Below are 14,381 nucleotides of genomic sequence, written 5' to 3' on the forward strand. Positions count from 1 at the left end.
CGAGGGCTCCTCCTCCACACGACACCTAGCAGCGTAATTAATGTGTTTTTGTCCTGACTAGCATAGTTAGGTATGATGGTTTTGTATCAATCTAATCACCCTATAATGACCTTTTTGCCACTGTTGTAACCCCTTGAGCTATAAAAGGAGGGCCAAGGGAACCGTCATAGGGGATCGAACCCTTGGCAACCTTTATGCATAGGTAACCATGCAGCTGCCCTCTCCTAGTGACTTGCCGGGGGAGAGCGCTCTGTGTACTTTCTTCCACATCCACCCAATACACTAAAGCAAGAGTAGGGTTTTACGCTTCTCAGCGGCCCGAACCTGGGTAAATCGTGGCGCTCCTTGTTGCCCTTGCTCTTTGTGTTGAGTCTTCCCCCATGCTGAACCAGCAAAGGGGCTGCATTGCCACATAGATCGTCAGCTCCACGCCGACATCTTTGGCAAGCTAGGTAGGAGGCAACATTGGCGTGAATCATGGCAATCAGCAGCATGTCAGCTTCATCGAGTTCAACATCTTCTTCATTATCTATGGCGCCCAAGAAGAAGGGCTCCATGACGACGAAACCTTCCTCGTCCAAGCTCCCACCACACTCGCTTGCGAGCGTAGTAGGTGGCACCACCATGGCGGACAATGCGATGCCACGGGGGGCGCGACCGGCGCAGGAGGTGCGGTCACCATGCCTGCCGCGGCGGGAGCAGGCAATGGAAACGATGGAGCTGGACGACTTACTCGACCCTTTGGCGACGGAAGCAACAACAGAGCGGGCGGTGCAGACGTGCAATTCCCGCTTCCCCTGCGCGACGGCGAACGCAGCCACTAGAGCAACCCCGCTAGGATAGGCGCAAACCGAGATCCTTCTGCTACACCAGCCTCGGCAGTTGCAGGGGAGATAACATCTAGGCACACGCCGCGTCTGTCGCAAGATGGGCACGACGTGACGCTAAGCGGCATTGTTGTACCCCCAGAACAACGCCCACATGACAAATCGCCCGTTGATCATGCCCAAGATCTTCGGGAGCCGCTCCCGCCACGCCAACTCGTCGTCGCCCACGCAACACGGTGACAAGATCGCAATGGCGCTCCTGCTAGCTCTGCCAAGAGTTGAGTGACATCATGCTCTTCGAGTTCCAACCTTCCTTCGACGACAACAAAAGCTATGGCGCGAGCGCAGATGCTGTTGGACCTCTCTCCGGTAGCTGACAAGATGGAAAAATGGAGAGCCACTATATGGAGTTTGATCGAGTTCGTGGATGCGAATAGGTCCTAGTTGGCAGAGCCCTCGCACCGTCTGCCAACTGTATATGCGCCTCAGACTGATGGTCGTGTGGTAGGTGGTGCACCCACGGTGCAATCACCTCCTCGGCAACAACCTCAGCGACAATACCGTCAATCGTAGCAGACCCAGTGAAATGCACATCCCGACGATGTGTCAATGGCTTCAACAGACCCACAGATGCAACGAGATCAGAGGCAAGTGTTGCTGGATAGACGAGCGGAAGACGCTTGCGCCACCATCCAACGATGCCGGGAGGCGCGCCGTCAATCAGACGAGTGCAATGGTCCCGTCGTCGATGAGCCAGCGACCGTTGTTGGCAGGTACCTACCTTACGAGGTCGGGCACCCCGCCTTCACAAGCGAGTTGTGTCAAGTTCGTTGGCCGTCCGTCCGCGCGTTCAAGCCCGAGGTCTTGGAAAAGTACGATGATAGTCAAAACCCAGAAGAGTTCTTGGGCATTTACACTATGGCAGTGTGGGAAGGTTTTAGCCAACTACTTCCCATTGGTGCTTAATCCCAACTTGAGGTCTTGGTTGATGAACCTACCAGAGAACTCCATTTCTTCATGGTCTGATCTTTGCAATGAGTTTGTTGGTGCCTTCACCTTGGGACAGAAAGGTCCAGGGGTACCCAGTGATTTGCAAGTGATCCCACAGTATACCAGATATCCACCCTGTAGTTGTGATTGCCGCATTCCACACAAATGTGCGCAATCTCAAGATGAGGGAGAAGATGCATATTGGGTTGCCAAAGATCGTCAATGAACTCTACACCTTGGCAGACAAGTGCACACGCGCAGAGGAAGGAAGAAGGCTTCTCGGGAGGAGGCCAGTGTCGAAGTCGACTCTGATGACAACCATGCGGTCACTCCGAAAAATAAAGGTCAAACACGCAACATGGAGCGCAAAGACAAGTCACTTATGGTCGTAGAAGGATCCGGCAACTCTAGCCCCGCCAAAAAACCCAAAATGGAGAGTACCAGCAAGGAAACAGCTACATGCGCTGATTGCCAGGTTGTTGCGGCAGGGAGAAAGCTGGCAAGTCCAACCGACCATATTGGAAGATCCACCATAACAAGGGCCATGACCTCCAAGAGTGCCGTTGGGTCAAGCAGCTGGTTGAGAAACAAAAAGCTGAGTATGAGAAACGGGACAAGGAGAAGGCCAAGGACCGTATAGGTGGGTCCAGCAAGAAGGGTCACGGTGGTCGAGGCAGACGCCCCGGCAATGCTGAACAGAAGAAAGAAAAGCCTGCCAGGGGCAAAGAGAAGAAATAAAACATTGAAGGAAGTGATGACGAAGATGACGAAGGGTCCAGCAAGCATGAATTCCAGTAGGCAACCGAGGCCATGTGCATTAGTGGAGGTGCATCTTTGCACTCCTCTCACCGTCAACTCAATAAGTGGGCACGGGAAGTTAATGTGGTGGAGCTGACAGTAGGTGCATAGAAGCCCCTCAAGTGGTCTCACACGCCTATTATTTTTGATGCAGATGATCACCCTAATTGCACAACTGTGATCGGGTGCTTGCCATTGTTGGTTTCACTAATGATACACAACCTCAAGGTCACGAAAATATTAGTTGATGGTGGGGCCGGCTTGAACTTGATCTTCCCCGAGGTGATCGAGAGGCTACAAATCCCTGAGGAAGAGCTCCAGAAAACGGGGACGTTCCAAGGAATCAACCCGGGAAGGAGCCAACCTAAGGGAAAGATCCCGCTGCCGGTGACGTTTGGCGGGGAACTAAATTACAGAACAAAGAAGGTTGTGTTTGATGTTGCTAAGATCCCTTTTCCGTTTAACGAAATTCTGGGTCGCCTAGCCTTGGCCAAAATCATGGCAGCATCACATTATGCTTACAACACAGTGAAGATGACATGCCCATAGGTGTCATCTCCATCAACTCTGACCAGAAAGATGTAGTCATTTGTATGGAAAAACTCTACAGGGACATGGTCACAGTGAAACCGACAAGGCAACAGATCCCGCCAAGCCAAAGAATAGCAAAAATCCCGACAAGGCATCCAACGAGACTTCCAAGAAGCGCGCCTCCTCGGAGTGCTGCACATCCATCAAGGACTTGCTGGAAAGCTCGGCTGGCAAGAGATCCAAGGACACTCCACCTATGACAAAGAAAGTGCAGCATGGGTGGATGGCACTGGTGGTACCTTTACCATCAATGCCACCCTAGACAGCAAATAGGAAAGCCCGCTCATTGCCTTGCGGCAGGTGAATGTAGATGTGTTTGCATGGTAACATCTGACATCCCGGTGTTCCCAGGGAGGTAATTGAGCACCACCTTGTTGTCTACCCCATGCCCGGCCCGTCAAGCAGAAGGTCAGGAAGCAAGCTGTTGTGGAGGAACACGATCACCTATGGGGGCACCGGCCACTTTGTGGTTCAGCAAGGGGGAAAGTCACGTTGCACAAAGAGCAGAAGCCATGAGACAGCATGACAGTGGTGAAACTGGTGGTTTTTACCCATGTTCGGGCCACTGAGAAGCGTAAAACCCTACCCCTTCTTTGGTGGACTGGATGGAGGAACACGATGAGTACGCGACGCTCAAGCCCGGCAAGGTCGCCTTGGGGAGAGCAGCTACGCACGTACAAGTGTGCTAGGGTCTGAATCCCTCTCTAGTTTACCATGGCCCTCCTTTTATAGTTCAAGCGGTAACCACAGCTTCTTAACACGCCTTAGGACGGGTGTCCTATAAAGGTAATTTTCCTTCCAAATGGCTGCCACGTGCTCAGTGGAAGCCACTTAATAAGTTGGTGGTTCGACATCGCACTGATAACTAATTTGTGTCGTGGTGCAGTGGAGTGGTGGTGCCTTCGTGGGGAAATTTGCCCTTGGCGGACCCGGCAAGCCTGCCGGGGAAATCTTAGACTTGCCCTTGGGGCGGCCTCGACCCGGCCAAGCTCTCCTGCTCGACAAGGGAGGCTTTCCCAAGGTGACACCTTGTTGTCTTGGTTTGTCTTGGTCTTCTTGATCCGCTCTTTGATCTCTCAAAGAGCTGCTTTTCTGGCTTGGTCTTGCTTTGGATGTTTGGTGTAGTTATATGATGCCATCATGCCTGTGTATAGTCCGGGCAACATACGTGAATGTTTGTTGTACTGGCAGGAGCCCCCGGGCCTGGCCCAATCATGCCGCCGAGCACCGTTTTGGTAGGCCCTATCAGGTACACAGACAAACACTTTGGTTGAACTTGCAATGAGATTCTCCTCTTCCTTGATATCTTCCTTGCTTCTTCATTAACCTGTGCTTGAGTCAGTTTCCAGTTTTCCCATGCGTCATACAAGACAACACGGGGAAATTTATGCCATGATCCACGGGTTGTGCACGCCCTACGTTCATGGGGCGGTAACTACCATTTTACTTGTTCTACCGCTCCTGTTGTTTCTTCCACAAACGTTGCATGCATTACGTAGGGTTGGTGGCAGATGCGAAGGGCACATGAATGAGTGCCATGGCAGAAAGCCAGGCGCCACACATAGGCGCAGGAGGACGGTCTAGATTCTGTGCACTGTCAGCAATGCAGAGGAGCTGGATTGGCGGATTTGGGCGGTTGCCTCATGGGTGATGAGCCAACAGATACGTCTCCAACATATCTACAATTTTTTATTGTTCCATGCTATTATATTATCTGTTTTGGATGTTTTATATGCATTATTATGTTATTTTGTATTATTTTTGGGACTAACCTATTAACCTAGAGCCCAGTGCCAGTTTCTATTTTTTTCCCTTATTTTTGAGTTTAGAGAAAAGGAATATCAAATGGAGTCCAACCGGAATAAAACTTTCGTGATGATTTTTCTTGGACCAGAAGACACACGTAGGACTTGGAGATGATGTCAGAGGAGTCCCGAGGAGGCCACAAGCCACAGGGGCATGCCGCAGGGGGGGCGCCCTGAGGGCTTGTGGGTCCCTCGGAGCTCCTCCAACCCTAATTTTTGGCCTATAAATTCAGAAGTATTCCCAAACAACCAGAAGCGTCCACCAAAATAATTTTCCGCCACTGTAACCTTTTGTGCCTGTGAGATCCCATCCAGGGACCTTTTCTGGCACCCTATCGGAGGGGGATTCTACCTTGGAGGGCTTCTAGGTCAACGATATTGCCCTTTCGATGAAGCATGAGTAGTTTACCACAGACCTACGGGTCCATAGCTAGTAGCTAGATGGCTTTGTCTCTCTCTTTGATCTTCAATACAATGTTCTCCTCGATGTTCTTGGAGATCTATCTAATTTAACCTTCTTTTGTGGTGTGTTTGTCGAGATTGATGAATTGTGGATTTATGATCAGATTATCTATGAATATTATATGAATCTTCTCTGAATTCTTATATGCGTGATTTGATATATTTGTATTTCTCTTCAAATTATCGGTTTGGTTTGACCAACTAGATTGGTTTTTATTGCAATGGGAGAGGTGTGCTTAGTTTTGGGTTCAATCTTGCGGTGTCCTCACCCAGTGACAAAGTACGGGTAGCGAGGCACATATTTGTATTGTTGCCATCAAGGGTAAAAATATGGGGTTTCCATCAAATTGCTTGAGTTTATCCCTCTAAATCATTTCATCTTTCTTAAGGCGTTACTCCGTTCTTATGAACTTAATACTGTAGATGCATGCTGGATAGTGGTCGATGTGTGGAGTAATAGTAGTAGATGCAGGCAAGAGTCGGTCTACTTGACATGGACGTGATGCCCATATTAATAATCATTGCCTTGGATATCATCATAATTTTGCACTTTTCTATCAATTGCTCAACAGTAATTTGTTCACCCACCGTATTATTTTCCTTCTAGAGAGATGCCTCTAGTGAAACCTATGGCCCCTAGGTCTATTTTCCATCATATATTTTCATATCTATAAACCAAAAAATCCAAAAATACCTTGCTACAATTTATTTACTTTTGTTTTGTTTTACGTGTTAGTAATCTTTTATATCTATCTCTATCAGATCTCACCTTTGCAAGTGACCGTGAAGGGATTGACAACCCCTTTATCGCGTTGGATGCAAGTGTTTGATTTTTCTGCAGGTGCATAGATTCGAGACTTGAGTGTATCTCCTACTGGATTTATACCTTGGTACTTAACTGAGGTAAATACTTATCTCTACTTTGCTACATCACCCTTTCCTCTTCAAGGGAAAAACCAATGCAGGCTCAAGAAGTAGCACGAGCCCCCAACCACGTTCACCTATAAAAGGGGACGTGGGCAATGTGCTCACTCACACACATCTCCTCCTTCTTCCTTCTGGCATCATTTTCCACCATGGTGAGGGGAAGAGGGCGTGGTGGTACTCTAGTGCTGGCGACAAGGGTCTCCGCTCAACATCGACTTCCTCCTCCTGCTGGGGACGCAGGGGCAGAGCCCAGCATGAGAGGAGGAGGCAGAGGACAAGGGCGCGGCCGTCGTGGCGCCCGGGGCCAAGGAGGATGTGGCGGTGCTTTGATTTCCCCTCCTCCAGTTGCCCTAGGCCTGAACGAAGGCCACATCGGGGATCGGCCATTGGAATTCACCGTCAAGCTGGGCGGGCCTCCGCGCAGCCGTCATCGGCTTCCAATCTCCTTCGCAAGGGTGATGGAAGTAGAACAGCCGCCAGGACTAAGGCTGGACATGAGGGGCTGCTGCAACGGCAGCATGCAAGCGGATGTAGAGTTCCCAGCACCTCATCTCATGCTTCTCCGGCATGGCTGGAAAAGTTTAGTTCGTGCCCATAGCTTGACGGCGGGGCATGTTCTCCATTTCAAGCTAATGGACGCCACCCTCCTCTCCGTCAAGGTCTTCGGGCGTTCGGGTGCTCACTTCGGGTGCTGCACGGAGAGCTCGACCAACGACGAAAGCTCCTCCTCAAGCAATAGCGACGAGGAGGACAGTGACGGCGATGACGATGGCGCCGAGCGGGAGGATGATGACTCTGACTCCGGCTGAGCGCTGAACACACTGTCACCATCAGTAGGGGCCCGGCGACACCACCATTTGCAGGGTACTTGTGCATGTATTACATCCATGCAGCGGAGGAACACCTCTATACTTCCAAGTAAAGAAGGTTCTCCGGCACGCTATCTTGCCCGTACCTTCCCTTGCTACCACGAGGCTTGTCCTGGTGGGCCCAGGACTGTGGAAGGGAACTGACACCTTGTCAAACCTTCTCTGTCAAATGCCACTACGACCAGCCTGACTGAAGTAATATGCGAATCAAAGGATGGGAGCAAAAATGTTTTGAAGGCGACAAGGTTTTTCTACGAAGAATTTTTTCCTTTACAGAGACACATTATGGATATCTTAGAGCAAACTTATTTGTTTGGCTCGTCGAGGATCGATACGTAAGCTTGTTTCCATTCCTCCTTTTTGGGATCGTGTCCATGGCAGGGGCCCTGTAGTTAGTACAGAGGGGAAATATAGTAGCATATGATCTTCCCTAAATGATCATGGCAAATTCAGGCTAACCTAAACATGCATGCAAGTTTTTAGGTGCCAGTGCTCCATTTTATTATCTTTGCACAGGGTCTGTGCCCGGCTTTGTACAAAGGGTTACATGCACATAGGCAAGGCTTGTACAAAAGGGTGGCTGTCGGGGCTAGGCCCAGCAGCCGCGTCTTACGGGTAGAACCTACGAAGTTGCTCAATATTCCATGAGTTTTGCACCTTAATGCCATCTTCGGTCTCCAGACGGACTGCGCCAGGTGTGGTGACTCGTGCTACCCGGTAAGGGCCTTCCCACTCCGGCGTCAACTTGTTGGAACCCATGTCGGACTGAACACACCTAAGGACAAGGTCGCCTTCCTCAAGGCTCTGGACATGGATCCTGTGGGTATGATAGTGATGCAAGGCTTGCTGGTAGCGTGCAACATGCACAACAGCCCGGAGACGATCTTCCTCGAGGAGCACGACATCATCATGCCAGTGTTGCTCTTGCTCTACTTTGTAATAGGCAAGTGTCGGCGTTCTGGGAACGGGGGTCCCCAGACTTGCCTGCCTGCGGCCTGCGGCGTGGCTCAAAAGGGGGCCCAGCACGGCCCATCTTCATCAACACAGACCCAAGACCCTCGCAAGGGGCCAAGCCTCGTGGGGCGGATGATGAGGAGCTTCCTCAGGCACGGCCTCACCAGGTTGGCTCGCGAGGAGGCGGAGAGATCAAGGCGGGGTACCTCACGAGGTGCCCATGACGCAAGCCATGACGACCAAGGGCGCCAGGCGGGCGCCAGCCTGCGCAGTGTCCTCCTTTCCCCTTTGGTGCAAAGGGGGCAAGCGCAGCCGCGGGGTACCGAGGCATCAGGCAAAGGTCGCCATTTCGGTTCAACAAGACCAAGACCAGGAGGACTACAAGACGTAGGTCATCGTGGAGCCCAAGACGGCGTCACCACCAGAGCTTTGTGCAGGCGAGGACCAACTTTAGTCAGGATAAGTGTACCAGATGTTCCCCTTCAAAATGGCCAATTGTTGGCGCCCTTCCCGCTCAATATTTGGGAGGAGGCCCAGGGCCTTTGCCTATAAATAGGACCAGCCACCCACAGGGCAAAGAGGAGATAAGAGAGGTTCGAGATAAGAGAGGTTCGAGTTCGGGGGGGATCGGATCGAAATCAGAGAGAGAGAAGGGTGATTGAACTCCTCCCAGTAGTTCATCGCCCCAGCCAAGAACAGACCCTCGCGAGGCTGTTCTTCCTTGTATTGTTCATCATCATCATCCCAAGAGGCAATCCACCACCCCACACACTGGAGTAGGGTATTACACCACAACGGTGGCCCGAACCAGTATAAATCCTGTGTTTCTTGTGATGTTCTTTCCTTAGCTTAGATCTTAGCGAGGCGGAGGGGTGCAGGTAGGTAGAAGACGAAATCTCCGTGTGCACCCCAGTGTTCGAACCTCAAGGGTCTGCCGGAACCCGAAATCCGACATTTGGCGCGCCAGGTAGGGGTGCGCCGGAATTCGTCTTCCACCACCCCGTTCTCCTCTGACCATCGCGTCCATGTCTGACGCTTGTCGGGCCCGCGCCGAGCGCCAGGCCGCTCTCGCTTCCCGTGTCGCCCAGACGGCTCCTGTCAGTGGGCATCCTTGCCATTCCCCGTCACCTGCCGTCAACGCCGCCACCGGCCCGGCGGGGGACGAGCAGCAAGCATCGTCTCAGCATCCGTCCGTGCGGCAAGACGGCCGCACCGCTACTCCCTCGCTCGCCCCAGCTGGTTCTTGGTCCCGCGCGCTCCGCGCACCCATGGAGGCTCGAGCTGCGCTCATCACGGAAAACGAGCTCCTGCGCTACCGTCCCGTCGATGACGTATACGAAGAATGGCTCGACCGCGTCGCCGAGCTCGTCCGCGCCGCAGGGGGCTCTCCTGCGCCGTCCGTTCCGCTGCACCGCACCCCGCCCCGCGCGGGCGACGAGGCTCCGGCGGCGCCCCGGCTGCCTCCTCCTCAAGAAGGCGCCATGGCTCCAAGGCACGTTGCCCCTGGGCGGAACCCGCTCCGTCAGGTGCCAGCGCGGCAAGAGCAGAGCTGCCAAGAAGTCCCTCGCCCGCCAGAAGCTGCCCGGGTGCTCCATGCTCCAGCACGTCGCGACCATGCTCCTGCTCCCGCACGTCAAGACCCTGCGCTGCTCCCAGCCGCAGCACGTGGGGACATACAAGACCAAGCTCTCCGTCACCCAAGGCCTCCCGTGGCCACAGCAGGCTACCGTGCCTTCACCACCGAGCTACCCAGCGTCGCGTGGCCCGGCAAGTTCAAGCCAGACCTGCCTCCTCGTTACGATGACACGGCCAACCCTGTGGAGTTCCTCCAGCTCTATGAGCTGGGCATCGAAGCTGTCAACAGAGACGAGAAGGTCATGGCGAACTGGTTTCCCATGGCGCTCAAGGATGGGGCCCGCACCTGGCTCCTGAACCTGGCTCCAAGCACGATCTCCTCCTGGGCCGAGATGCGCACCCGCTTCATCGCCAACTTCCAAGGTACTCGCGACCGGCCACCCGCCGTGAGCGACATGCGCCGCATCAAGCAACAACCCGGGGAGACCCTGCAGAAGTACATCCAGTGCTTCAACAACGCACGCCTCAAAATTCCCAAGGTGTGCGCGATGTCAAGATGAAGGAGGAGCTGGCGATGCATGCAGACTTGTGCACTTCCTTGGAGCTGTTCAACTTGGCAACCAAGTGCGCCAGGGCTGAGGAAGGGTGTCTATCCCTCCTCGAGCTGCCTGCCATAGACCCTGTAGAGAAGAAGCCCAAGGCCAAGGATGTGAAGCACAAGGGGGCTGCCATGCTCGCGGCAGAACCAGACACCAAGCAGGGAAGAGATCAGCCCGAACCTTCCAAGGGCAGTCGGTACTGTGTGTACCACGACCTCCACACCCACAACACCAACGAATGTCAAGAGCTCCGAGCCGTGCGAGAAGGAAGGATCGGCCGTTGCCCCGACCACGGTGACCGGGGCTACGGTCGACGAGGAGGAAGGAACGCAGGACGCTGGGAAGACCGTGGCCCGCGCCAAGGGTGGCGCGATCAACCTCGCGAGGATCGCTGGCAAGACCCGCCTCACGAGGGAGACTAGAGGGATCAGCCACACGAGGATTGCCCGCAAGGCAATGCAGGCCCCTTCCGTTGCCGCCGCAGCCAAGGAGAAACGAGGACCGCCACCAGGACGAGGGGGTTGGGGGCTTTCAGGAGCCGCGCGTGATCACCTGCATCCTGGGCGGGGCTCAAGCCCCAGCCTCTCAACGCATCTTCAAGCAGTTCGCCCGCGAAGTGAATGCAGTCCTCCCAAAGCTCGAAGCCACGCGCCCTCTTAGGTGGTCGGCGTGCGCCATCACGTTCAGCTCAGCAGATCAGCTCAAGTGTGCGGCTATAGCCGGAGTCCTCCTGATGCTTTGTTCCCCAGTCATCAGCAACGTGGTGGTCACCAGGACCCTCATCGATGGCGGGGGATGGCGGGGCAGGGCTCAACATCCTGTCCGTGGAAACATTCAACAATCTCCAGGTGCCCTACAGCCAGCTTCAGCCAACCAAGCCTTTCTCCGGAGTCACCAACGGCTCCACGGTCCCGATTGGGCAGGTCCGCCTCCCTGTCACCTTCGGGGCACGCAACAACTACCGCACTGAGCTCATCGACTTCGACGTCGCTCACGTCCGCCTGCCGTACAACGCCATCCTTGGGTACCCAGCACTGGCCAAGTTCATGGCTGTAACTCACCACGGCTAGAACGTCCTCAAGATGCCAGGAAGTGGCGGAGTCATCACGGTGCCCTGTGAAGAGAAGGACGCGGTGTGTTCCCTGGAACGGGCCTTTCAGGCCGCGTCACTGGAAGACCCGGATCGCGGAAGCAGGAGGCTTCCCGAGACCGTCCCCAAGAAGAAGAAGACATCGTCCGTCCCGGCCCCTCAGGAGGCAGGCCCCTCTGGGCCCGCGCCTGCCCAGGGGGAACCTCCTTCCATCGCATAGGAAAGCGCGCCCGGTGCCCTCCTCAGGCAGGGCTCGGGGGCTCTCCCCTGGAGGGCCACCGACCTGGCTAGGGTCACGAGGGAGGCGCTTGGGCACCACATGGAGGTGTGTTTCGAAGCACGTTTCCCTCAAGAAGGAGTAAGGCAAGGAGAGCCAGACCCTCAGGAGTTCGTCAGCAAGGCCATTCAGGAGCTACAGGAGTCAAGAGTCATGAAAGGCGGCCGCCGCCTACCAGCAGTGGCTCCCCATCCAGGCGAGGATGGTGGGCTGCGCGTCTGCATCAACATACCAGGGCTCAATCGAGTCGCCTCTCTGGAGCGCCTCTGGCCCTCGCGAGTGGGGCGCTGCAGAGGCCCACCCCATAGCTATATTCGCATGCCTTACGGCTTGCCGAACGCGGCTGCCACGTACCAGCGCCTCATGAGGGGCATCATGGAGGCACAATAGCCAGGCGTTCCGCAGCCCTGGCGGAGATGGAGATGGTCCGCGAGGAGCCACCAGCGCCTCCGGAGCCTCCCGAGGCCCCTAGGCCTGGGGGCTCGTGAGGATCAGCTTCCGCAGCCCACCGAGTCTGCTACACCAACAGTCCTTCGTCCTCAACATCATCAGGTGACATCTTTCAAGTTTCATTTCTAGGTGGGAGCGCCCCCTAGGGCTGCATTATTCCCAGGCCGCATGGGTCCGTCCCTGCGACATGTATCCATTCTACTTCATGTTGTTAGCTTACTTTGTTGGGGGCGCCCCTCGGGCTGCATCATCCCCAAGTCGCTCGGGCCAGACCCAGCGGCATGTATCCCTTTTGCGTTTATTTCCGGTTATGCGTTCGACCCACCATGCTTGATTATTTGATGCCGGTCCACGGAACCTCTTCTTCTCCATGCCGACCACTTGCACGCTAAAGGGGGGGGTACCTAAGCATCGCGACTCAGGGCTCTTACTGGCTCTCCAGCCCTCACCCTCTGGCCTTGTCCACGGCATTATGACCTGGCATACCAGCGACGGCTGAGACCAGCTCGAGGGCCGGGACCCGAGGACGTAGAGTGCCGACATCTAACCAAATTTGCAGGGACACATCACAAGATAAGGCCCAGTGCCAGGCGCAACCCGCCTAGAGGTAGGGCCCCGTGAGTCCCGCGCTGGCTCACGGGTGCCCAGATACACCTCGCCAGGCCCTACCGTGCCAGCGACGTGTCAGGGCGGGGCTGTACACGCCCCGGGGCCTCCTCCCAGAGGGGCCCCCCTCCCACGTACTAGTGGAAGCACCATGCTCCGCGCTGGCTGACGACACTGCCGAGGAGCTGCTATGCCCGTACACATACGGAAGCACTATGCTCCGCGTTGGTGATAAACAACTAAGGGTGCCCCTCGGGCCGCATCAACCTCAGGGAGCCCAGAGCTTAGTGTCTAGCCTCATCGTAACGCCTCCCCTTGGGAGTGCCGCGCGAGGGGGCTGGGCACGGGGGCTGCGCCTGGGTCACGCCCAAATGCACGCCACCCAGCAAGGCCCCCCCCCCCGGGCCTGGTTTGTCACGCGTCTCTCCACGAGCGGAGCCAAGGTACGAAGGCCGTTTGAGCGTCAAGGGGGACTCCTGAGCATCGCGACTCAGGAGCCTAACTGGTCATGTAGCCCCTCACCCCTTAGTTCCGAAAGGCTAACGGCGGTTGAGGTATGCGCGCGGCCGGGCTCTGCAGACGTAGAACGGTAGATCCACCCACATCATACCTCCCTACTTGCTATTCGTGCACCAAGGGGGACTCCTGAGCATCGCGACTCAGGAGCCTAACTTGTCACGTAGCCCCTCACTCCTTGGTCCCGTCCTGGTTTCCGGTCGGGAATAACGCTGGGTGAGGTATGCGTGGGGCCGGGCTCTGCCGGCGTAGAACATAAGCAAGTAGGAAGGAAAAGTGCAAATTTCAAGGAATTCAAAAGCAAATATTACAGTCCACACTGTTATCTCAATGCCAAACGCAAGTTTAAACGCCTCCCCGAGGCATGATACATGTGCAGGAATTAAAGGCGGGATAGGAGCCACAACGGAGTCACTTGTCGGCGGTGGAGCAGCACGGAGTGGGTTTGCCTCATGGAGCAGTGGGGTCGGCAGCGCCTTGCTTCCGCTTGGTGCTGAAGGCCTGGAACTTCCCCAGCAGAGCCTCCGCGCGACCCTTCATGGCCTCGGCAGCAGCGGCGGCACACTCGCCGCTTACTAGCTCCAGCAGGCTGTCGAGGTCGACGCCAGGATCGCGAAGGTAGATGTGGGTGAGGACCCGCGTCAGCGCTGCAGAAGACAGGACACGCGCCTCGGCCTCGGCCGTGGGGCCAAGGCCAAGGGCGACATCTTCAAGAGCATGAACCAGGAAGGGAAGCAGTTTGGCGAGGCTGTCCTCGGCGCCAGCCAGCGGGCTCTCCAGGCCGCTATCGTAAAGCGTCCTCAGCGAGGAGCGAGCCTTCGCCTCCATCTCCGTGAAGGCCGCGCGGTCCTCGGCAAGAACCAGGGCCTTGTCGTCCAGCTCGGCCTTCCTCGCCCCCAACTCCTGCTCCAGCGCGCCTAGGCGGTCGCGGCGCTTCCTGAGCTTGACCTCCCTCTCCTTGACGGCCGCCTTGCGCGCCTTCACGCCTTCTTCCTGCTCTTGGCGAAGGCGGACCTCTTTCGCGAGCTGGTCCCACAGGCTTTGC

This window comes from Triticum aestivum, chromosome 2A (genome assembly GCF_018294505.1).
Source record: "Triticum aestivum cultivar Chinese Spring chromosome 2A, IWGSC CS RefSeq v2.1, whole genome shotgun sequence".
Taxonomy (NCBI): domain Eukaryota; kingdom Viridiplantae; phylum Streptophyta; class Magnoliopsida; order Poales; family Poaceae; genus Triticum; species Triticum aestivum.